This window comes from Cydia splendana, chromosome 4 (assembly GCF_910591565.1).
Source record: "Cydia splendana chromosome 4, ilCydSple1.2, whole genome shotgun sequence".
Classification (NCBI taxonomy): domain Eukaryota; kingdom Metazoa; phylum Arthropoda; class Insecta; order Lepidoptera; family Tortricidae; genus Cydia; species Cydia splendana.
In genome coordinates this window covers 4,327,356-4,351,588 of record NC_085963.1, presented here as the reverse complement: position 1 = coordinate 4,351,588, position 24,233 = coordinate 4,327,356, and positions in this window count along the sequence as shown.

Sequence of the window (24,233 nt, the reverse complement as noted above, 5' to 3'; positions counted from 1 at the left end):
ATTATATAGTTTATCAAGTTATCCTTAGAGATGTATAGGGTCTAACAAGAGTCAATATCCTGTATAATTAATACATTCATTAAGAGAAAAGAAACATACGAGAGCAGAATGAGGCGTCTCACTGTAATACTATTTCTGAACGTCCGCTAAATCTCATGCCATAAACCGATCCACGCGTGCCACTTTGTTCTTAACTTCGCTTATTAGATTGTTTTGTTTGATGCTGTAAGTTAAAGTTTAATTTAGGAATTAACTGAATGCTTCTGAAGCGTTGTTTTCACGATGTGTTGTTAGGCTTGAGGATTGTATCGTTAATTTTAAGCGTACCTACAGACTGCCGTCATAGATAGGTATTGTATTAGTTATAAGTAGGTTCTGTCGATTATTAACTTCTAGTTCTGGAGATGTAGGTATAGTTTAATCTGCTCTTATACAAAAGAAGTAGGTAAGTATATATTTAGTAGGTATTATAGTTTAACATCTCCGTTAGATTTTGGCAAATAAGGAACCTCAAAAGTACCTAGTGGTAAGTTTTTTCCTCCAAAATTTAATCTGAGTAACTATGCACTGTGACCGGCAAAGTGGATGGGAAAAGGCCTGGACGTGGACGCAGTCCAATACGTTGGTCCGACCAGATCCGCACCGCTCTTGACTCCACAGTCCACATGGCTCTCCACACCGCCAAGGACAGAACCAGATGGAGAGAGATTGAGAGAGAGAAGGTGATCCAGAAGGGAGGTCACGACCCTCATTACTAAGGGATTACGACGCGAGGAGGAGGAACTATGCACTGAATTAGTGTCTTTTACATTTTGATGTACTGCAATATTAGATATCATGGGAACCCTCGCATTTCGGAAGAAAAAGTTAGTTACTACTACTTTTGAGGTTAGAAAAATTCTAATCTTATTAAAAAACGGAGTATAGGTACTAAGGTACTACATTGTTGTTGAATAAATAGGTGTGTTATTTGGAACTTAACGAACTTTTCATGTTAACTTAATAAGGGGCGGACGAATAAATAAACAAGTATTCTATAAAATAATACTCTATCTACAAAAATAATACTCTTCCAATACGATTATCATTACTTTCATATTGAGTAATACTTTATTCTTTTGGCAAGCTCCAATAAAGCTATATATCTTCAAAGTAACAATAGATACAAACAATTTGGCAAACCATCTTACTGACCCCTCTCATCCGATCAAAAACCTCATTACATTTTCAAACCACCATTTGCCAAAAGCTTAAACATGAGGACTTTCCTATCAAATCCTCTTATGACAGACCTAGCTTCCACGGTCCATCTCTTCAGCAATTTATTACCTTATATCCCCTCTTATATTTCTGAAGTGATTTTAAAAGGGGAAAAGGGTAGCTTCAAAGACTGGATTCCATGACGTTCGGCAGATAAACGTTTGACCGCGTTTTCTGTCACACTTGATAAAGCCGACTTTAATAATCTCAAGATATTGAATCCACTTTGTAGATTGACGTAGTATGGAGCATTTTTGCCTTCATAAGCTACTGTATGAATTATTACTATTTACATGTCTTGAAGGACGGAGTATTATAAAGAAAAAGGGCCCGATTCGGATACTGAAATAGACATCTATTAGATATCTTTTAGACATCACCAAGATACGATAACGATATGTTTAAGATCTAACCTGTCAAATTTGACATTTGCGCGATTCTGGAGATAATCTTGAACGATTTCCACAGGATATGACTTAGAGATCCAATTCACATCTAATAGATATCTTACTCTATCTAACGTAAAAGTGACATTGATTGCCCGAATTGCGCTGCAAAAGAGAGTTGATATCTAAACTATAACGTATCTAGAAGGATCTAGTACGTGTCGTCTCTTGTGAATATCTTGAAGTTCGAATACGGCAGATAGTCCCGTTTTTTATTTTTTTAGAAACGTGTTACTAAATAATATATATTTTTTAGTGTTAGTTATTTTAATTTATATATTCCTGTTTATGTATATTAATAATAGCACCCGCTCGGTGTACCCCTTACATTTCATTAAAGTGTCAAAAGGGCCTCTACGTGTTGCCTTCGGCTCCGCGCACGCCTCCCAAAGGTCCGGAACACCATTGTTCCGTGATGGGAAAGACATTAATAATAAATATCCTTTAAAGAAAAAAAAAACCCTAATTAAATTGAAATACAATTAAAAACTTAAATTTCATGTAAATAAGTTGTATTAAATTACGTTAATGCAATACAACACGAATAGTGTTGTTTGATAAAATGCAAAACTTAAAAACTGTTCTTAAATATTGCCCTTAATCAGGAAAACTTTATCTACATATAAGTTGCTATAAAAACTACCCGATGGTCACATAACTAAGTATAACATAAACTTTAGCATAATACATATTATGCCTCGAATCGGGCCGATTATATAATTATAATGTAGCCAGCATTATGGGGAACCTTCCGCAGGGATCAGATCTTAGTGTAGTAAATGAAGCAAGTTGTTGTATGGAGACCCATGCATTAATTTCTCAGTCGATGATATTTAGCTTGGTTATTGTATAGTATGAGCCGAGACTAACATTATAAATATCCAAAAAAAAAACACTCCTAAGTTAGGTAAAAACAAAAATCTGATTATATATTGAACCGAGTAATTCCTCAGTCCAAAATTATTTTACAAAATAAGTTATTTGTATCAGTATGTGATACTAGAAAAAAATCTAAAAGTTTTGTCAAACATGAGAATATTTTTTTATAATACTTCCTTTTTTTGACGCTCATTTTCATCGGAAAATTGCTCTGTCATTTTTTTCTTCTTATATGATCTTAGAATATAATTTGGCGCAGTGGGTAAAAAAATCCAAAAAAAAATGCGTATCGAAATGTATGTATTATAGAACTATTCAAAACTGAGAGTGGAAAATTTTTAGTTTTTCATTTTGTAGGTATAAAACGGCAATAAAATGGCATTCCAGTGAAAAAATTAGACTGAGCAATTTTCCGGTCCAAGACACGCCAAAAAATTTTATTTTATTAATACTGGTATTTCTGCTGGGATAAGTTTTTGATATTTCATAAATTGTTGGAATACGTTACATGAATATGTCCGGTGAAGAAAGTTTGAACGGAGCATTTTTCCGTAAAAAGATATTAACGATTTAAGACTTTAGGTATTTACTTTAATTCTATTATTATTATTCTTTGGAAATTTATACAATACTTTTTATTTATTGATACTTTATCATACTGTAAAGTTTTTTCTGGCTGAGGAATTACTGCGGGGTCCACTACCTTTATTTACTACACTATCTGGGGACTGTTTGTGTTAGTTGTAATTAAGGTTTTATTTAATTGTAATTTATTTTTAAAGGTAAATTTTATAATCGGGTTTAAACAAATTTAAATTAATTTTATTTTTTATTTTAAATTTTATAATTATATATTTAGAGCAAATCAATATTCAATATCACAAATGATATTCACCCAAACAAAACACAATAAATTTCACACACATTGGGTACAAACTCTAAGAAATTGTACGATCCAATTTAAGGGAACTCAAACTGAACTAACATAAATTCGAGTGTTTATGCTTCGTTCAAACAGCGCGATTGTGCGAGCAAACTGCTTCGAAACTGGAGTATCATTCCGATCGTCTTGGCGAAGGTTGACACTGGCTGTACAACCAGGCATGTGTCGTTCACGAGTGAGTGATTTAAATGAACTGAATCATTTGACTGAACTCACGCACTCTTCAACTCAGTGCAGATTCAACTCGCTCATTTCGCTCAGTAACTCATCTATCTCAGTATTCCTTGCTCGCTCTTTCCCTCTCATGATTCGAATGAGCCGGCCGAGCGTGACGAGCGAGTGAGCGAGCGAGACGTTGCGAATAGGGTTCGGAGCGGTTCGGAAGAATTCGGAGGGTGTCGGGAAAACATGGCGGGATTGTATCGCGTGATTCGCCATCTTGTTCGCACTTATGTCATCTGATTGATTGACATCTCTGTCTGAGCGAAATTAACGAAATGAGCGAGATGAGTGATACATATGTATATACGATATTCGCAGTATGTAATTTTTACAGCTCCAAAAAACGTAAATAGAAACTTAAATAATGTATGGAAATAAATAGTCAAATTATTACTTTTCGCTTGGCTTTTGTTAGATGTATGATTGTCATCTAAGCCCCCGGCCTCGCCAGCACACGCGTAACCTATAGGAACATACATTTACATGGAGCTCATGGAATGTTCTGAAAGTTAGAAACTTGGGCGCGTCGAGACGACTGCTCGAATGCAGTCCGCTGCCCCATTCTGAACTCAGTTGTGGAGAGCGGTAAAACGTGCAGTTGAGGATTTCATGACCATCATGATATTATTATGTCTTTCCCATCACGGAACAATGGTGTTCCGGACCTTTGGGAGGTGTGCGCGGAGCCGTAGCCAACACGTAGAGCCCTTTTGACACTTTAACACACACACACACACACATATTATTATTATATATTTATTAACATAAAAATATACAGCTTATACAAGTACAGTGTCCCACAAAACAGTTTACACGGTTTGACTGTGGGATCGTGTAGTCTCTACTCTCTTATAACAAAATCGTTTACATCTATCATTACTAATAATGCTCAACAATTACTATACGCGATTTACGAGGTAACTACGCAGCTTTTTACCAAATTTTACTTTATTGGCTTCCTGTCTGATGTCAGAGGGCAGGCTGTTGAGTATGTAGGGAAGGCGTTTATGAAGGCATCTATCGCCGTAGTAATTAGTAACCCTCGGCACAACAAACTTGCCCGCAGACACCGACCTGGTTCCACAAACATCGTTACGGTGTACGGTGTACGGTGTATGTGAGATTAAAGTGTGAAATTTGTCACAATTTTACCTATATTGATTTGTATACTTACTAAACTCTTAATTACCATATAACGGTCTTACGAGTATGTCATAATTTTATCGACATCAACTTATAAATGTCACTTGTCCTCATACTTTTTACCATTAAACAAAATTTAACCCGTCAAACGGGTATAATAATAAGGGGAAAATTTAGGCCAAATTTTGGACATCAACCGTTCATGAAATGAAATTGATTATTATGTCTACTAGACTTACTTTAGTTGGAGCATACGACACGGAACTATGAATATGATGAGAGTAGACGAAACCATACCTAACAGCATTACAGGCTAGCGAAATATAATCGAATTTCAGAAACTGTCAGCAACTTTCGTCTTCCGTTAGGGATGTCACTCACTCGCGAACTAAATACTCGTGCACGTGACGACGCGCATTTGAATTTCATTTCGTGGGGATGTTTAACTTTCAAATTTTCCTTCGTCGGCCTCCTAGCTTAGTCGGTAGTAATGCCCATGAAGTAGGCGATCCCGGGTTCGAATCCTGATATAATCATTAATTTGGTGTTTATCACAAATAATTTATTCCTAAGATATGGATGTTTTCTATGTCTACATAACTATACAGTTAAACCACAACGCGGGCCTTATTGGGACTAGCTCGAATAGGTATATCTGTGTAAAATTGTCCTATACTATTTAAGTATTTATTTATATCGATAATTTGAAAACTGCGACAGTATCATGGTCGCATTTTTATCACTTTTCATGTCATGAGTCACTTTCGTTTCAATTTACATACTTGTTAGAACGTGAAAGCCTGACAGGCATGATGACAGATGATAAAAAACCGACCATCGTAGCCCTACTGGCGATTTTGATTACCTTCTGGGAAAAAATATATGATTAAATTGATTTCACGTTCTTTTCCTTCCATTGGCAGGTCTGCCGATTTCAATTCCAAGCTTATTGTGAATTTATGTACAATAATAGCTACAAGCTTTCTGATTTAGGATCAATTTATGAAATATTTTCCAAGGGTCGGAGAAAGAACAAAACATCTTGAATGGACTTAATAAAATTCCTTTCATGGACGTCTGCAGTATTAACTAAAACAATTTTAAAATGCAGCTTGCATTCGCCCAGACTTATTAAAATTTATTTATCAAGTCCTGCAATTTGTTTTACCGCTACTCTCTTTATTTTTGCATAGACAATGTAAATTGTTGTAATTTTATAGTTACCTACCTATCTTTAGTCTAACATAGCATATTTATGTACTTTGTATGAGTTAAAATTATAATAGTTCTTTATATGAAGTTTTATAGATAGTGTCAAAACGTGCAGAATGTGGAATGACTTGTCTCCTGAGGTATTTCCTTTGCGCTACGACATGTGATTCTTCAAGAAGCGGGTATATATTTAGGGTTCTCAAGGGTCGGCAACGCTTAAGTGGCTCCTGTGATGTTGCTTATGTCCATGGGCGACGATGACCGCTTCCCATCAGGCGGCTCGTTTGCTCATTTGCTGACTATCACATAAAATTAAAAAGTGTCCCATGAACACCTGTAGTTCATCGGAGAGACTGACATATACTTAATTTATGATATGAATTTAAGTTTATCGAGACGATATGGCAGCTTGTAATTTGCATCTAGTAGATAAAAGTCTATTAACCAGGCAGTAAGCATCCCGAATAAAATAAAATAAAATAAAATGACGCGGGCAAGCCATCGTTTTTAAATCGATGCATAGGGTTAGTAAATAAAGTCAGGAGCTTGGCTTTTGTTGTGACTTGATTACTTTTTTACGGTGATTCCTCCACTTCCACAACTATAATAAAATAGCCAACCTTAATTCTGGCGTGAAACGTAGCTTGACAAAATTGTGTTCAGTGCCAAAACTAGGTGTCCCTTAAAGGGCCCACCGATTACCAGTCCGCCGGACGATATCAGCCTGTCAGTTGACCGCAAAAGGCCACACACTAAACAGTTCTCTGTCAGTTTTCGGCCTGACGACTTACACGAACCGATAGTGTGTGGCCGCCTGACGATTCCAGTCAGCGCCGACAGATATCCGCCGGACAGTCCGTGGCCTCGAGTCCAGTCAAACACACATGAGGTAGCCGGCCGGCGATCGACACACGTTACAGCATTAGTAAATTCTACTTTATTCCTAGTACTTAAGAGTTCATAGTCCCTAAAATAAGCATACGACTTTTTGTCTTCGAACATCACGGATCCAATACTTAATTTATGACGCTGATATTTGCTTGTAATTTCATACACAATTTTAAGGCCAGTAGACCTTATTAACCTTAAATACGGTAGGGCTTCTGTCAAATTGAAATAGAATCAGTAAAAAAAAAACAGATATGTACGTTAGTAAAATTCAACTTTAATTCTAGTATAGTTAGAGTTCATAGTTGGTTCATAGGCATCATTTTAATTTTAAGGCATGAATACAACAATGCGGTTGCATAGTATCTAGTTTGTCAAGACTTTTCTTTATTTATCATGTTGTTACCTCGCAACTGTTGTTTACTGTCAGTCAAAAATAAATGTCATAGAGAGAATTATAACATAAACCTTATTTTTTTCTCTATTAATTTTAAATGTGACATGTTATTATTGTATTTGCATGGCTTATATATTTGAAAATACAGACTTGATTATTGATTGCTGGAAGAGTAAGTAACCGAGTAAAAAAGGAGCAAACATTGAAAGATTCAAATAGGGAAATTAGCGTCCCAATATACCAACACTGGTTAAAATTTTAATAGTTCTCAAGACAACGCCGGGAGGTATACCTTCGATGGCGTTCACGGCAGCTAGCAATGAAAAGACTAGGTCGTTTCTCAAAAAGTTGGCACCGCCACCTGTAAATAGGTTTATGTTAGAACTTTTTTTTCATTATGTATAATTTTTATATATAAAATTTTAACACATATTTAGAGAGACTTTTTACACAGAGGCCTAATACTTTGAAAAAGATTTAATAAATATTGATTAAGAAAAAAAATATTGTAACTACGTTTATCCGTTAACCTGCCGTGTCCCAACGCGAGGTACTGATGTTCCGAGCTATGAAAACCACACAAATGATTAACTTAATTTAACGTTATTACCGTATTTTATTAACATATATCCTTAACTTTTAAAGTATTGCTATCGCATAATAATATTATACTTATATTTTAAGTTATTCGGCTTCAAAGTTTGTCCAAGGCAATTCTTGACAGTCACCTGGCGCGTCACGTTCACGATGATTGTATAACCCCCATCGCACCTTTCACGTCTCACTCTGCACGAGCCGAAGCCGTCACTCATCAGCTATCACCTGGTAGGACGAAGACGTGGTTATTTTGCTTCGCAAATAAAACACAAACCACAAAGTATCGGAAATTGGAGTTTGTAATGGGTAAGTACTCTTTATCCTGGAGTCGATATCTTGCTAATTATGTAACCTATCGCATTACTATCACGATATGTAACGTAAACAATAGTTTAGTTTTATATGCCTAAGTATGGAGTTCATCAAGCTAATACATTTTGTGTATTCGCGATATAACTGCCATTTTCTCCATCACCTGCATATCGTCCACCTGGCTAAAACTGCCAGGTGGCTGAGATTTTGCGGCAGGTTAATGTCACTGATACCACAACTAATACTCGTAATTATATAATTATATAGCGGTTATATCGCTTTTGTGTGTTAATTTAGGAATAAAAACTATCCTGTCTGTTAAAGCTGCATATTATTGAAATTTGTGTACTTTTGTCTTAAGTCTCGTTAACCTGTCCAAAAAAGGCAGGTGAATGATGCAATGGCAGGTGAATGAAGCGTCATTCACTTGCCATATGACAGGTGATCGATAACTATTTAAAATCCACGTTACATATACTCAAACTAGATTTGTGACGTCCCACGGGAAAAGGTACCTTATGAGGGTTTTTAGTTATAGACATATATTAAAATGATTTGTAAAAAGGTGAATACATGCTCATTGGTCCCGATACAGATTGGTCCCGTTTTTGTCAAAACCCAGTTCTGATGATGGGATCCATGAAGAATCGAGGGAACTCCTCAACTCTTAAAGGCATACATATAGTGATTTTTGTGTTCTTATTTACAAATCAAGCATATACATTCACAAAAGTGACATTTGATGAAGTGGAACTGCTGATGAAGATCAGAACGGAACTCTTCAACGACGCATAGTTCACGTTTGGCGATTTGTCCTCTTCGTTATGTTTGTTAAGCAAATTAAGTTTTTGAGCCACATTTTTGTCAATCTCGAGTTACGATGATGGGATCCATGAGGAATCGAGGGAACTCCTCAAATCTTAAAGGCATGCGTATTGTGACTTTTGGATTTTCATCAGAAAATCAAGCATTTTCATTAAAAACTGTCGCATTTGATGAAGTGGAACTGCTGATGAAGATCAGAACGGAACTCTTCAACGACGCATAGTTCACGTTTGGCGATTTGTCCTCTTCGTTATGTTTGTTAAGCAAATTAAGTTTTTGAGCCACATTTTTGTCAATCTCGAGTTACGATGATGGGATCCATGAGGAATCGAGGGAACTCCTCAAATCTTAAAGGCATGCGTATTGTGACTTTTGGATTTTCATCAAAAAATCAAGCATTTTCATTAAAAACTGTCGCATTTGATGAAGTGGAACTGCTGATGATAATCAGAACAGATCTCTTCAACGACGCATAGTACACGTTTGGCGATTTAGATTTGGACTTGGATTGGGAATGGGGCTGGGACCCGGTCTCAGACTCGGGTCCGGACTCGGACCCGGACTCGGACCCGGACTCGGACCCGGACTCGGACCCGGACTCGGACCCGGACTCGGACCCGGACTCGGACCCGGACTGTGACTCGGACCCGAAGCTGGACTCAAACCCGGAGTCGGACCTGGACCTGGATCCCGGCTCTTATCTGAACCTGAACCCGGACCTGGACTTGGATCAGGACCTAGACCTAGACCTGGTCCTGGACCTGGTGTTGGACCCGGACCCGGACTCGGACTCGGACCCGGACCCAGGGCTATAACCGCGAAAATCGAAGTTTGCAAATTGCGGGTATTTTTCTCTGTCACTCTAATTACGCCTTCATTGGAGTAAAAGAGAAAGATCCCCGCAATTTGCGAATTTCGGTTTTGGCGGTAGCCCCTCAGACCTTGACCCGGTTCGGTTGAGAAATCGGTTTTTTTCTATTAAAAAATAATGTTATAAGTTATATAAGCCTAGTAATGTCGTCTCAAAGTTTAGCAAAATCCTCATCAAGACGTGTCGAATGACCAGAACAGCGTGTGTCTATGTTGCACCAAAACTGAGTTCCACTAGGTACTGCGAGGGTTCAGCATCAGCTCTATCTGGGGTACTGCTCTCTCAAGTGCTCATCAAGACGTGTTGGATGACCAAAACAGTGTGTGTCTATGTTGCACCAAACCTGAGTTCCACTAGGTGCTGCGAGGGTTCAGCATCAGCTCTATCTTGGGTACTGCTCTTCCAAGTGCTCATCAAGACGTGTTGGATGACCAAAACAGCATGTGTCTATGTTGCACCAAACCTGAGTTCCACTAGGTGCTGCGAGGGTTCAGCATCAGCTGTATCTTGGGTACTGCCCTCCCAAGTCCTCATCAAGACGTGTCGAATGACCAGAACAGCGTGTGTCTATGTTGCACCAAAACTGAGTTCCACTAGGTACTGCGAGGGTTCAGCATCAGCTCTATCTGGGGTACTGCTCTCTCAAGTGCTCATCAAGACGTGTTGGATGACCAAAACAGTGTGTGTCTATGTTGCACCAAACCTGAGTTCCACTAGGTGCTGCGAGGGTTCAGCATCAGCTCTATCTTGGGTACTGCCCTCCCAAGTCCTCATCAAAACGTGTCGAATGACCAAAACAGCGTGTGTCTATGTTGCACCAAACCTGAGTTCCACTAGGTGCTGCGAGGGTTCAGCATCAGCTGTATCTTGGGTACTGCCCTCCCAAGTCCTCATCAAGACGTGTCGAATGACCAAAACAGCGTGTGTCTATGTTGCACCAAACCTGAGTTCCACTAGGTACTGCGAGGGTTCAGCATCAGCTCTATCTTGGGTACTGCTCTTCCAAGTGCTCATCAAGACGTGTTGGATGACCGAAACAGCGTGTGTCTATGTTGCACCAAACCTGAGTTCCACTAGGTGCTGCGAGGGTTCAGCATCAGCTCGATCTTGGGTACTGCCCTCCCAAGTCCTCATCAAAACGTGTCAAATGACCAAAACAGCGTGTGTCTATGTTGCACCAAACCTGAGTTCCACTAGGTGCTGCGAGGGTTCAGCATCAGCTGTATCTTGGGTACTGCCCTCCCAAGTCCTCATCAAGACGTGTCGAATGACCAAAACAGCGTGTGTCTATGTTGCACCAAACCTGAGTTCCACTAGGTACTGCGAGGGTTCAGCATCAGCTCTATCTTGGGTACTGCTCTTCCAAGTGCTCATCAAGACGTGTTGGATGACCGAAACAGCGTGTGTCTATGTTGCACCAAACCTGAGTTCCACTAGGTGCTGCGAGGGTTCAGCATCAGCTCGATCTTGGGTACTGCCCTCCCAAGTCCTCATCAAAACGTGTCGAATGACCAAAACAGCGTGTGTCTATGTTGCACCAAACCTGAGTTCCACTAGGTGCTGCGAGGGTTCAGCATCAGCTGTATCTTGGGTACTGCCCTCCCAAGTCCTCATCAAGACGTGTCGAATGACCAAAACAGCGTGTGTCTATGTTGCACCAAACCTGAGTTCCACTAGGTACTGCGAGGGTTCAGCATCAGCTCTATCTTGGGTACTGCCCTCCCAAGTCCTCATGAAGACGTGTCGAATGACCAAAACAGCGTGTGTCTATGTTGCATCAAACCTGAGTTCCACTAGGTACTGCGATGGTCCAGCATCAGCTCTATCTTGAGTTCTGCTCTCCCAAGTGCTCACCAAGACGAGTTGGATGACCAAAACTGCATGTACCTATGTTGCACCAAACCTGAGTTCCACTAGGTACTGCGAGGGTGAATAGACAGTAAAATTGAATTTACTTATTCACAGAAACTTGTTGTTAAATTGGGAATCGAATCGAAGGAGAGGTGGGATCCAAAATTTTAATCATCATGGTGGACAATAAGGTCCCTTCTTACAGAAGATGACACATTTTTCGATTATTTTTAGAAGGCATTGAAAATGATGTGGTGGACAGGTGGATGACACTCATTACAGGTGAACGATGACAAGAAACCAGGTTAACGGCAACGGACACAGGTTAATGACGCCTCTCGATAACCTGTCAATATTTTCATTGGAATTTGTACTTATTTCTCGATAACCTGCTTCTACTATCGATAACCTGGAGACAAAATATCGTTCACCTGTCCTTGATATCATTAACCTGAATTTCAAACGCCTATATCTCCTAAACTAATTGAAGGAATTGCTTCCCTTCCACATTTTCTAATAGTTAAAGTTGCCTTTTAACGATCCCAATAAAAAAAAAAGCGAAAATGCAAAATTTTTGAAAAACGTTAACGTTAACCTGGCGGTGCCAACTTTTTGAGAAACGACCACTAGCTATTGTGCGTTTTGATTCCGCTATAAAGACACGTGGTAGAAACACTAGCGCAAGTATGGAGGTACCTGCTTAGACAAGAGATAAGACCTACGCTTGAAATTCTTCAGCTACAAGTGGGATCCGAATTATGACATCATTAATTAATTCCGTTTTAAGTTAAGAGAATATCTGGAGCAAACTTTGTTCGGAGTTACAGAGCGTGGCGTGGCGATATTACCTACCCGAAATTCTCGTAATATGTGACAATTATTACAAAAAAAGGATATGGAGTCACAAGCTGCAAGCGGTGGATTCAACATACTTTTACTTACACCGGCTCTTATTTAGGTACTATCTATGTATACCAAATTGAAAAAAATGAAAATACTTTACTGTTATGTTTTTGTTATATTCATTCTACTCTTTTAAACCTTTTCTACATAATATTAGGTCTACTTGGCCGTTACCCGAGTGATTTTTTTGTTTGATACCTTGTAATAAATAATTTGGCCAAGCCCGAGATAGCTCGAGGCATTTAGTGTTCCGCTCGCATCGTTATATTTTACAGAGGTTGTTTGCCTGTTTTTAGGATTCCGTATTCAACTACCCTATAGGAACCCTTATAGTTTCATAACCCTTCTAGTTTTTACTATATATTTAATATATCATTAATTCTTCTTCGGCGGGAAACGGACTCGATTAGATGCATAGCCTGCATCAAAAGTACGTCGCGGGGACGGTAATTTGTGTTTTGGGAAAGTATCCTATGAAACTCAGTGACACATTCATCCTCGATGTAATCATTTGCAAGTATATACGAAAAGCGAGCCATTGTATTCGACAACAACCTAGTGCGTAGGTGGCACCTTTGTGGCACATACAGTAAACAAACCACATTGACACATCACACGTCACGTCAATCACATGGCCTACCGCGAAACAAGAAAATCGAAATTTCGTTATCTAATCTCTCTATCACTCTTGCATATTCGAGCGATAAAGAGGCAGATAACTAAATTTCGATTTTCGCGTTTACCGGTAGGCCCTTGTTAACAAACCGCCTTGATGCATCAATGTCATATTTTATTGTCTGTGAAAACTTGTCAAAAACAGTTTAAGGCACAGTATGTATAAGTTAGTCTATGAATTTACTGAGTCGGTAGTGCTGCACTCTGGTGGCAGAACATTGCAGTAATATCCCCTTTTAACCAGGTTTCACTATAGTAATCAAAAATATGTTTACATTTTTTGCCTTATTACAAAGGAATAAGGTCCAAAAGTGTAAACATTATCTTTGACGTCGACTGTCCATTTTGATGAAAAAATTAAACTAGTTGAAAAACATGAAACTGAAGGCTCTCGACTGACAGCAGATGACGGCCAACAGGCCACCGGCCGGCTATCTGATAATGTGTGTGTAAATTGGCCTGCAGGCCACGGACTGTCCGGCAGATATCTGTCGACGCTGACCGGAATCGACGAGCCGTAGTTCGAATAGCCGTCAGTCCAAAATCTGAAGTAGAACTGTTAATGTGTGGCCTTTTGCGATCAACTGACAGGCTGATATCGTCCGGCGAACTGTCAATTTGTAGGGACCTGTCAAAATTATATCAGACTATTGCCGGCGGACGGCCGTACGGTGGGAAACTGACGACTCGTCTGTAGTCGCAGAGGTGGCAGCAGACCATTGCCGGCCGGCAATAATCGCTTATGTTTGTGGACGTTATTGGTCTAGGACGGCAGGCCGCCCGATAAGGCCAGAGACTGCAGGCGGACTGGTAATCAGTGGGCCCCTTTACAGCGTGCGAATTGTCGGAATTCCTCTAACAACCCATTCAATCTGGAACTTTTACAGGGTCTAGTAAGGTTTGTTTGGGTGGACGTTTCATTCGCGCGAGAGCTGAAATTTTAAATCCCTACTAATATTGTGACAAAGTAGATATGTCTATCTCTCTGTTACCTTTTCACGCTTTGTGACTGATTGTTATCGAATGCAACTTAGTTTCTTTAGGTATTAAAAAAAAAATAAACACACAATTTGTACGTTCGGGCAGTTATAACATTTATTCCAACATTTCCAACCTAATATAAAACCGCCTGGGTCAGTCTATGAACGACCTGACTTTAACCTACATTATTTGATCATGTCATGGTCTAATAAAACATGGTCTTCCATTCCCAGAGTGACACGGGCCTACGTCACAATAACATTGCCACTTTATTTCAACATAACATGTTACATGGGTACATTATACCTATGGTTAATAAGTTAAAATATTTCTTTATAATTTTATAATTTTCATTTATATGTATTTTAGCTTAAATTTTACAATAACACGTCATTTTTAATTACTCGTTAGCAATATCTTCCGATTCACGAAAGAAATTTCAGACTTTCGGGTAATTCTGTTTATACTACTGGCAACACAGGATAGCGCTGTGCACATTTGACAATTCGGATCTAGATAACTTCATGCCCTGACCGTCATCCTTGTCGAACGCGTGTTAATTGTTATTTCCTTCTCGCTCAGTGTCAGCAGTCGCAGTGTTTTCCAAACTTTTCACGTCGTAAGCTTGGTAATTAATGTGTAACTGTGAATTAGTTTTTTAAACGTTTGTCTTGTATAGATAAATAAAGTTTAATTTAATACATTAGATTTGTTTTATTTTACTATGTTTCTACATGAATAACTTAAAATTAATGCCGTAAAAATAATTTTCACCGTTGGTTAAAATTCTCCCACATTTCAAAGTTTGAGAACCTGTAAACAGCATGATGACGTAGGCGCGTGTCAGTTAGGTCATACGCGAATCTCGGCATGGAGTACCAGGCGGAGTATATTATTATACCATGGATCATGTAATGTTTTCATCTACTCTCAACTGGCGTAAGGAGATATATGAGGGTAGATTTTGTTTACTTTTATTTCAATACCCAAAGATACAGACTATAGTAACAAATTCGTTTGAGTCTAGTAAGGTGCTCCGACTCCGACCGATTGACAGGAATCGTATGTTATACTCATGATCGGGGTCATTGAACTGACTTGTGATACCAAATCAATATCACACACCCGTCATCCCAGAATTAGCATACCATATATGAATACCATTTGCTGAAATTATCCGCAATTTCAGACTACCTCCTGATAGATCGTGCATTAGGACGAATAATGATTTAAGTCATACTACTACTAAGGCACTGTGAAACTACAAAGAAACAAAATACTCAATACAATTAAAAATAATAGTTATTTACGATACAAGTGCGGAAAAGAGGAAATTCGAAACGAGTGGCGATAAATTCTCCCTCCCTCTGGCTCCCTTCGGTCGTGTTTTAAATCGACACGATTTGCGAATTACCTATTCGCACGTGTATCATACAACGTTTTACAGTACATATGGCCCTTTGAACGTTTGACATCGCACGAAAAGTGCCATTTTACGCAGTAGTGCGGGAAAATAGGACCATTATGTACTGTAAACACTTATTTTAAACACTATTCGATTTGACTGACGACGTAATAGCGTGACTCCATTGCGTCGTCTGATCCGGCATAGGATTCGGCAGGATGCCTCGGAACCGCCGAAACACGACACCCTTCGGCCAAAAGTCCGCGCTCGTGATGGTACAGTCAAGTGTAAAAATATGGGTGCGCAAATCATCTTAAAAATATTTCCCATAGCTCTTATGTCAGCTAATTAAGAACTATGGGACATATTTTTGAGTATTAAGTAGTCTACACCCATATTTTTACACTTGACTGTTACTTATCCTGCAGCGGTCGAGGCACGCGCACGACAAACGAATGAAGTGTGCATAGTGGCGCGACTGCATCTGGTGCACCCTCAGCGTGTAGCTAGCGGGTTTCATATTGATTGACACAGTGACAAGGTTAGAATTGGCACAGAAATAAAATTCCTTGACTCTGCATTGATGGTGTACCTAATGGTTTAAGGCTGTGACAGTCTCTCGTGTGAGGTAATCTATTCTAGCCTACACAGATACCATTTTCCGAAATTAACCGCCGTACATTTTTCACCCAATAACCATTTCTGCGGATTTATTAGCAATTCAGTCTCGTCCCTATCAATGGATTCCTCGATTTATAGCATATTAAGAGGATTTTTATTCTATTACGACCGTTGCCTGCGGCTATGCTCGATCCTTGGCCCTTTCTTGGTGTTATTTAAGGTTTTCTTGAAATATAAGCGTTGGAATTGTCTTTCTCTGTACTTAATATTTTTAAGGTATAGGAGGCAAATGAGCAGACGAAATCGCCTGATGGTTGGTAATTACCGTACCCATGGACACTCGCAAGCCCTCTGTTTCGGGGTGCGTTGCCGGGATTTAAGATGGGACTGCGCTTTTCTCTAGAAGGTTTGAAGGCATTGTACAAATCATGTAACTACTTTTTTAAAGAAATTTACTTTGTCGATGTCAGTGTACGTTCGAATTAACCTGTATGTTGGTACTGCAAAGTGTGTGTAGAATTAGCTTGGTTTGTCGCAGTCTAAATATATTAAATAAATAGTTTTATTTTATCTTACACAATGGATCAATATTACAACAGTCAAAACACAATCAACACATGTATCTAAACAAATAGAAAATTTCTAGACCCGCGTTTTATTCCATTAAAGTATTCGCAATTGAAAATAGCCACTGGCTAAGACCAAGCTTAAGGAGATTAAAAGTTTATCGAGTCTTCAGACTTTGTATGGAATCGGACCCAGAGGGATTAATCTATTTCAGTGGTCTCGCCTTTGTATTGCACAATGCCAGTCGACTTCAATAATTAATTCGATGCCAAAGACGTGCTATTCAGAGGTATTGAATTCCTCCAACAATGTTTCGGGACTGCTGCGATGCAGTTTAACCTTTCAACAGATCTTTAGTCAACTTCTATTGAGTCTGGCTAAAGCTTGCAGACGGAATTAAAATTTAGGGGGTTGCTAGAGCTAAATTTACTTGCTTTAATATGGCGCCCTGCTCTCAATTGTCTAGCCAAAATTGCAAACCATATGCATCGTCTGTTCTTACGTTGATTTAGCCACATAACATCATACCACGGTTTGACGGGTGCAACTTGGGTTGACGTTTAAAAAGTGCGAGGACATGTGAAAATAGTATGTACAAGTCGGTGTCGACAAAATTATCATGTAAGACAGAACCAATTATGAAATTTTTAAATATTGTAATTGCTTTTACAATAAAATGAACTAAATTAATTATTCGATTCAAAGTAATACAGGTAGTAACACTCTCAATTAATAAAAACATATAATTACCTGTTATTATGATTACGAAATTGCTTGCCATTGATATCGATAACACTTGAGTTGATATTTAATTAATACTAGTCCTGGTACGATTTGTTACCGAAAAACTGGGCTATGCATATCACAGAAATATCTCGGAAACTAGGAGAGACTAAGCAAGACAGCAATTAAGATGGAACAAGTTTTTCTGAAAGCAACCGACATTAATAAATAATGAGCTAAGATTGAAAGTGTTAGCTGGCGGGATCACGATAATCGAGAATAGGAACCGACCGAACCGGTAATATATTTCTCGCTGTTACTCGGTGGTGTCGCACTTTTCGAGGAACAAGAGCCAATGAAGAAACCTTGTCCTCGGAAAAAGGATTTGATCAGAACATTCTCTATGCTGAGGGAACGACTCAAGAAGAAAAATGTAAGAAATCCAGCTTATCATAAAGACTGACTTAACGACATTAGCCTCTATAGCTACTGCTCGACGCAACCTTGGCACAACCAGGCGTGGCTCACTCCGCGATTTCGCCGCTTTGCTACAGGTAGCTAAAAGTACATCCTTTCCGCCCCAATTTTGGGAAAAGCCATAAGCCGCGCGTGGCGCTGTCGCCGCCTAGCGGCCATATCTGTGCTGATCGTAACAGACGCGTTTTGTTAGAGAGTGAGTCTTCTGTACCTAGTACTATTATTTATTCTGTGGCACAACTGCGCAGCGACTCCATTTTCTATAGAGCTGACTAGACGCCGATGCTCAAAAGACGCTAGTGTGAGTGACTTATAATACAAATAAATATGCAACATATCGTCGGTATACTTCCAAAACATGATAACTGACAAAATGGTCAAAAATGAGTTGTTTATACAGCTTTGTTCACATTTTATTGTTTTAAATATATATGTGACATTTTTTTATTTATGTTTATTATTTACAAAGTTATAGAGTGTAAAAAAGTACTAATAGACAGGAAATTAAATATAGTGTACACGTAAAAAATAATAAAGGTATTTAAAATAACATATCTCATAAAACTGGTCACGCAAAATATATAAAGTAACGTGAACATGTTTTGCCAGAATGTACGTATAATTAAGAACCTAGTTATAGCAACTGGTGAAATATTATAACATTATTCATTACTATTTACCTGTAGACATTTCTTTCAATACGCGATCTATTATACAACTAAATAATATTAAATTCACTTAAAACAGATTTAAATATGCTCGGTACACGCTAACAAAATCAGTATCATAATTTTTTTAAGTAATTTAGTTAATAAGGAGTGTATTGTCATATGTCTCTTCAATAAAGGAGGGAAAAATAGAAAATAATAATATTAGAATCACTTATAACTGTTTACCTGTAAATAATAACACGTTGCATGTAATTTATTACTTTTTATTTCTACGTTAGTTGTTAAAATTTGCTTATAATGCCGTTTGAACTAGTTTTTTTTATCACTGTAATTTTTTTTATTATATGTATTTATTTTTTATATGATTATAAACAAATACACAAAAATCAGTTCATTTTTTATACAGGTAAAACATGATAACTAACACATGCCATGTTTTTGTCGGCCAATATTTTATATTTTTCGGTTTAAAAATATGACTTTTATCAATTTATAGACAATTTTAATATCCAAAAATTTTAAGTGTGAAAGTAAATTTGTCAAAACGCGTTTCTAAATTCCCTTATTTGGGGATCAAACTTTCAACTCGCGTTTTCTCGAAACCATGTTTCAGAGCCTCTACCATCAGTTTTAACATTGACATAACGCTCACGTCCACGTAATTTACTTTCTGTACATCTCGCTTCCACTATTGCTCGCATATGCGAGTACGAGCGAGATGCATAGAAAGTAAGTTACGTAAACGTGAGCGTTATGTCAATGTCAAAACTGGTGGTAGCCGTACTGGTAGTTATCATGTTTTAGAAGTATACAGACGATATAAGAGGGTGATGTATTAACATCCCAAGCTCGCATTTTATTCCCATTTGACGATCGCCTTAAACGTCAAGTATCTCTTCAGTGATCGTAAATACTGCATAAAATCTTATTGCTGTCTGGTAGGTAAGAAGTCTCGGTAATATGTAACACTGCTCTCGGTAGTAAAGTTTGTATCTTAGTATTTAAGTTTTTCCACGTACCTACTCGTACTATAATATAGTAAGACAAGAGGAAAGTCTTATGTTGTTGAGCACTTTCCGGTCGGTGCTACATCTATTGTCACTTGACAGTAGTAATACTACTGCTACTTAAAGTACTGATAATTCCGCTACTCGATGCTAGATGTCGACTATGAAAATAATAGTATTTTTGGTACCAAAACTGATATATGGAGTGGTACTGATGTATGGATAGATCTATGTATTTTTTCTCTATGGTACTATGAAGACGTTAAGAGAGAAATAAGAAATCAAACAAATGTCAAGTGCACTTTGAAATTGGCCTGTAGTCACATTAATAGGGAACGTGTATGAACTGTAGGGGGCAGCACAGGAGCCCTCTGTTTATTGGCGCGAAATTTAAATGTCAAGTTTAAGCTTCTAATGTAGCCCACAAGATGGCAGAACATAAGTACAATGCATAAGAAAACTTACGTGAACTGTAGAGAGCAGCACTTGATTTCACGTGAAGTGTCGATGTAAAATTTATGTTTAAGATCAGACCACAAGATGGCAGACCCTCCAACGCGCACGGTCCATAGACACTTGTCAGCCAGGATTAAAAGAAGGTTTATAATACAGTTGACATAATTAAACCTTGAACAAAACTGCGTTATTGTTGGTGTTTTGTTATTTGGGTACTTGTAACAAAAGTTACCCAAAACCTGTTACGAACATCTATTATCAACACTTGACATCGGTTCAATGGATATAACTCCAGTCGTGCCCATTCCCACGCCCCCTACAAGCAAAGTAAATTCTAAGTTTTCATAATGGAATTGAGTTTCCCCTCCTTGTAAACAACTTTAGTATATCTACGAGTAAAATGTATATGTATACAAGAGTGTAGTAGACACTGGGACGTTTTGTTACAAAAATTGTTGCAGGCAAGTTGTCGGCAAGTTAGAAGAACCCAGTTAAAAGTGATATTGCCTTGTACGAATCTTTGCATATGTCGTGCTATGCAGGTAAAAGACTTGAGAAGTGTTTTTTACAGATACATATACATATATGTAATGTATATGTATCTAAGTGGCTAAAACTGATCTTCTATGCCTCGATATCTGGAATCATCCTAGATTAAGTTCTACACACATTATCCAAATCTGTTTGACAAATTTTCTATATTTTATTCTTATGTGCCTTGCGATCTAAGCGCAATTCTAATTGAGTACTTACTGTAAATACTTACTCAAAGAAATTATAACATTTGATGTATTATTAAATTCGATAGCGCGTTGTAGAACTTCATACAAATGATGGACACACTAGCGCCACCTGTGGAACGTTGATGGTGATCTAAGTAAAGTAATGCCGCGATAAATTAATAATTAATAATACTTGCTAAATCAAAGTTTTGTTAAATTTTGTAGGTTTCCGATAAATCTGAATTTTAAGATTACACTATTACTTAAGATTCTTGAAACCAATCATACGTAGCTTTACTGAAATTTGTTAAATTAAACTGACGGGTGATTTTAGCTTCGAACGTTGCGATAGAAACGTTGAAATTATTTGCTTTAATTATCTTCACTGTTAATATCTTATGAGTTTAATAACCCTCATTAACGGCTCAAATCAAGTGAAGGACGACAACCTTTCAAGACTAAAGTTGTGATTAGAAATTTATTGGAAGATTGTAATTGCTCTTGACTAACAAAATGGGTGCTGTAAAATTGATCAAATTTGCCAATGCCGAAAATAATTAAAATATTTTTTCTGTACTCGTAGTTAGATATTTAGTATTTACCTAAGTTATGGATGTTCTCTATGTATAATCGAAGGTATATGTTTTTATGTATGACTAAATAATTATTATGTACATGTCGCAGTCGGATCGTATAATCCGCCGTATTACATTACGGCTAGCCGTTTTCAAAAACAGGGGCGTTTTGAAATGCGGCGGTTTAACGATTAGCCGGATTGAATGCGGCTGAATGAGAATCCGCCGGAATGTATTCGGCGCCATACGTTCTTCAACACGGCTAGCCGTAATGTAATACAGCGAGTCATTAGCCGCCGCTTTGACAGTTTTTAGTTCCCATTTTTAACACCCGTGGCGCTGCCTGACAAACGCTGGGGTGTCCATCAAATCTGGAGTTCGTCGGACTGTTTCTTTTCAAAAAACATTTCTTTCGCAACTTAACTAGACGGAGCCCCGCTTCGCGGGGCTCCTATTTTTGAGCGGTTTGTCCTTCGGGCATCTGAAGCTACCTAACGAACCTAACCTACCTACCTATTGATTTAGTGAGACGTCCGTGAAAACATTACACTTTGGGGAAAAAAGCGTAGGTAGGTAAGTAGGTTAGGTTCGTTAGGTAGCTTCAGATGCCCGAAGGGCAAACCGCCCAGAAATAGGAGCCCCGCTTGCGGGGCTCCGTCTATTTAAGTTGTGAAGGAAATGTTTTGGAAAAGAAACACATGTAGTGCGGTGGGACCATGGTAAAAATAAATTAAATTGCAAACATTGTCAAACTCCGGTTACGTAGGCGACCGAAAGAACTGGTCACTCTACAATCTAAAATAGTAGTACGATGCGGCTAAACGTTGGCCGCCTTATTGAAGAACGTATCGCAATGACAATCCGGCTAATCGTCGAACCGCCGCATTTCAAAACGCCCCTGTTTTTGATAACGGCTAGCCGTAATGTAATACGGCGGATTATACGATCTGACTACGACATACATATATCGTCGCGTCGTCTAGTACCTACAAAACAAGCCTTATTGAGCTAAATGTGGGGCTAGGTCGATCTGTGTATAATTGTTCTATACTATTTATTAATTATTGATTTATAAATAAGTTTGATTTTATGATAACTGTGCAGTAGGCATTAAATTTAAGCTTATTCCAGAGATTTGAAAACAATAATAAATATGGCAGTATTTAATCACGTTCACATTAAACCATTTAAACCTCAAAATTAAATGATTATTGCACATAATGATATACAGTGATGGATCATTATGCGTTTTACTCTACTGTGTAAATTAATTCAATAAAACAAACGGGATACATTTTAATGTTATGATATAACATAATCGTTTTTGCATCGGGGGTTAAAAAGAAGTTGCCTACAGTAAGTACGTACTATTTTTGTACTAAGAAGTGGAGGGTATTTTGATTGTACCTAATAACAATTTTATTTATGAATTTGATATGGTTTTGTTATGAATATGATCTGTCAAGGTCAAGTGACGTTTCTGATTGGAGAAATTTATAACCACTGAAGTGGGTTGGAGTAAGATTGAAAGGATTTTTCAGTCTAAGTGAGATTGAAAATAACAATTTCATAAAATAGCAACACCGCTAAAACTCATCTTAACAATCTACATCGGCAGAGTGCCATCGCACTGTTTCATAAGCAATTAATATTTAAATGACGACACTGTATAGATTAATTGCCGAACCAGATCGTTTCTTGACGGTAAAACCATATTTGTATAGAAAACTGGCTACTGTGGGAGTCAAGGGCGCTTGGAAGGTGTAGGGGTAAACAAACGTGAATAAATTAGTTGGGTGAACTCGACCAATTTCGTATTAATTAGTTTTTAGAAGTAGAAAAACCCAGTTGTTAACGTGTCGCACACTAAACGCTGCTTAAACGACTTTGACAAATGAAAAGATAATTTGGAAACTGAACTGATGATTTTACAAATGAAATATTAATAAATTTTACTCTGGTCCGTTTAGCCTCGCATTTTTCATAGTCCTCCACATCGATTTCGATGATGGCGGCCTCAGCAATCAAGGGGTTTTCCTCTTTTTTTTTTATTTATTTTTTTTTTTATTTCCTCTCATCGCCAAACTTGCTCTTAAAAGCTCTTTCAATTCATGACAATAGAGTTGACCGGCCGTGTTGTACGTATACGCGTAGGAGGGCTTATTGCGTACTTGGTGTTTTACGACTAATGTCGCGAGGCGGTTTTCCCAAAACGACTCAAACGGACTGTATGCCTGATTGTAAGTGGTTACCATAGCTTCTGCACGCCTGCAGCTCCAGGAGGGTTATGCCTGTTGCCGATCTTAACCATAGACTTTGATGCTGATTGTTTTCGTCATAAATAACTACTTACTTCCTTCAGCTTTATTTTGCTGTATAAAGAATACTTACAAGCAAAATGGTACAGGAAAATAAAGAAATGTACAGAGTAAACAAAACTATGTAGTCACAAACAGCAATAAAACAAAAGACGTAAGCCCATATACGAAATAAAATCCCCCGGCAGGCCCTGAGATACAGCAAAAAGTGTCTCTACATCTACAAGTAAAGCTAGAGACGGATGATGATTACGACTACATGGATACAGAATACAAGGACGTGGAA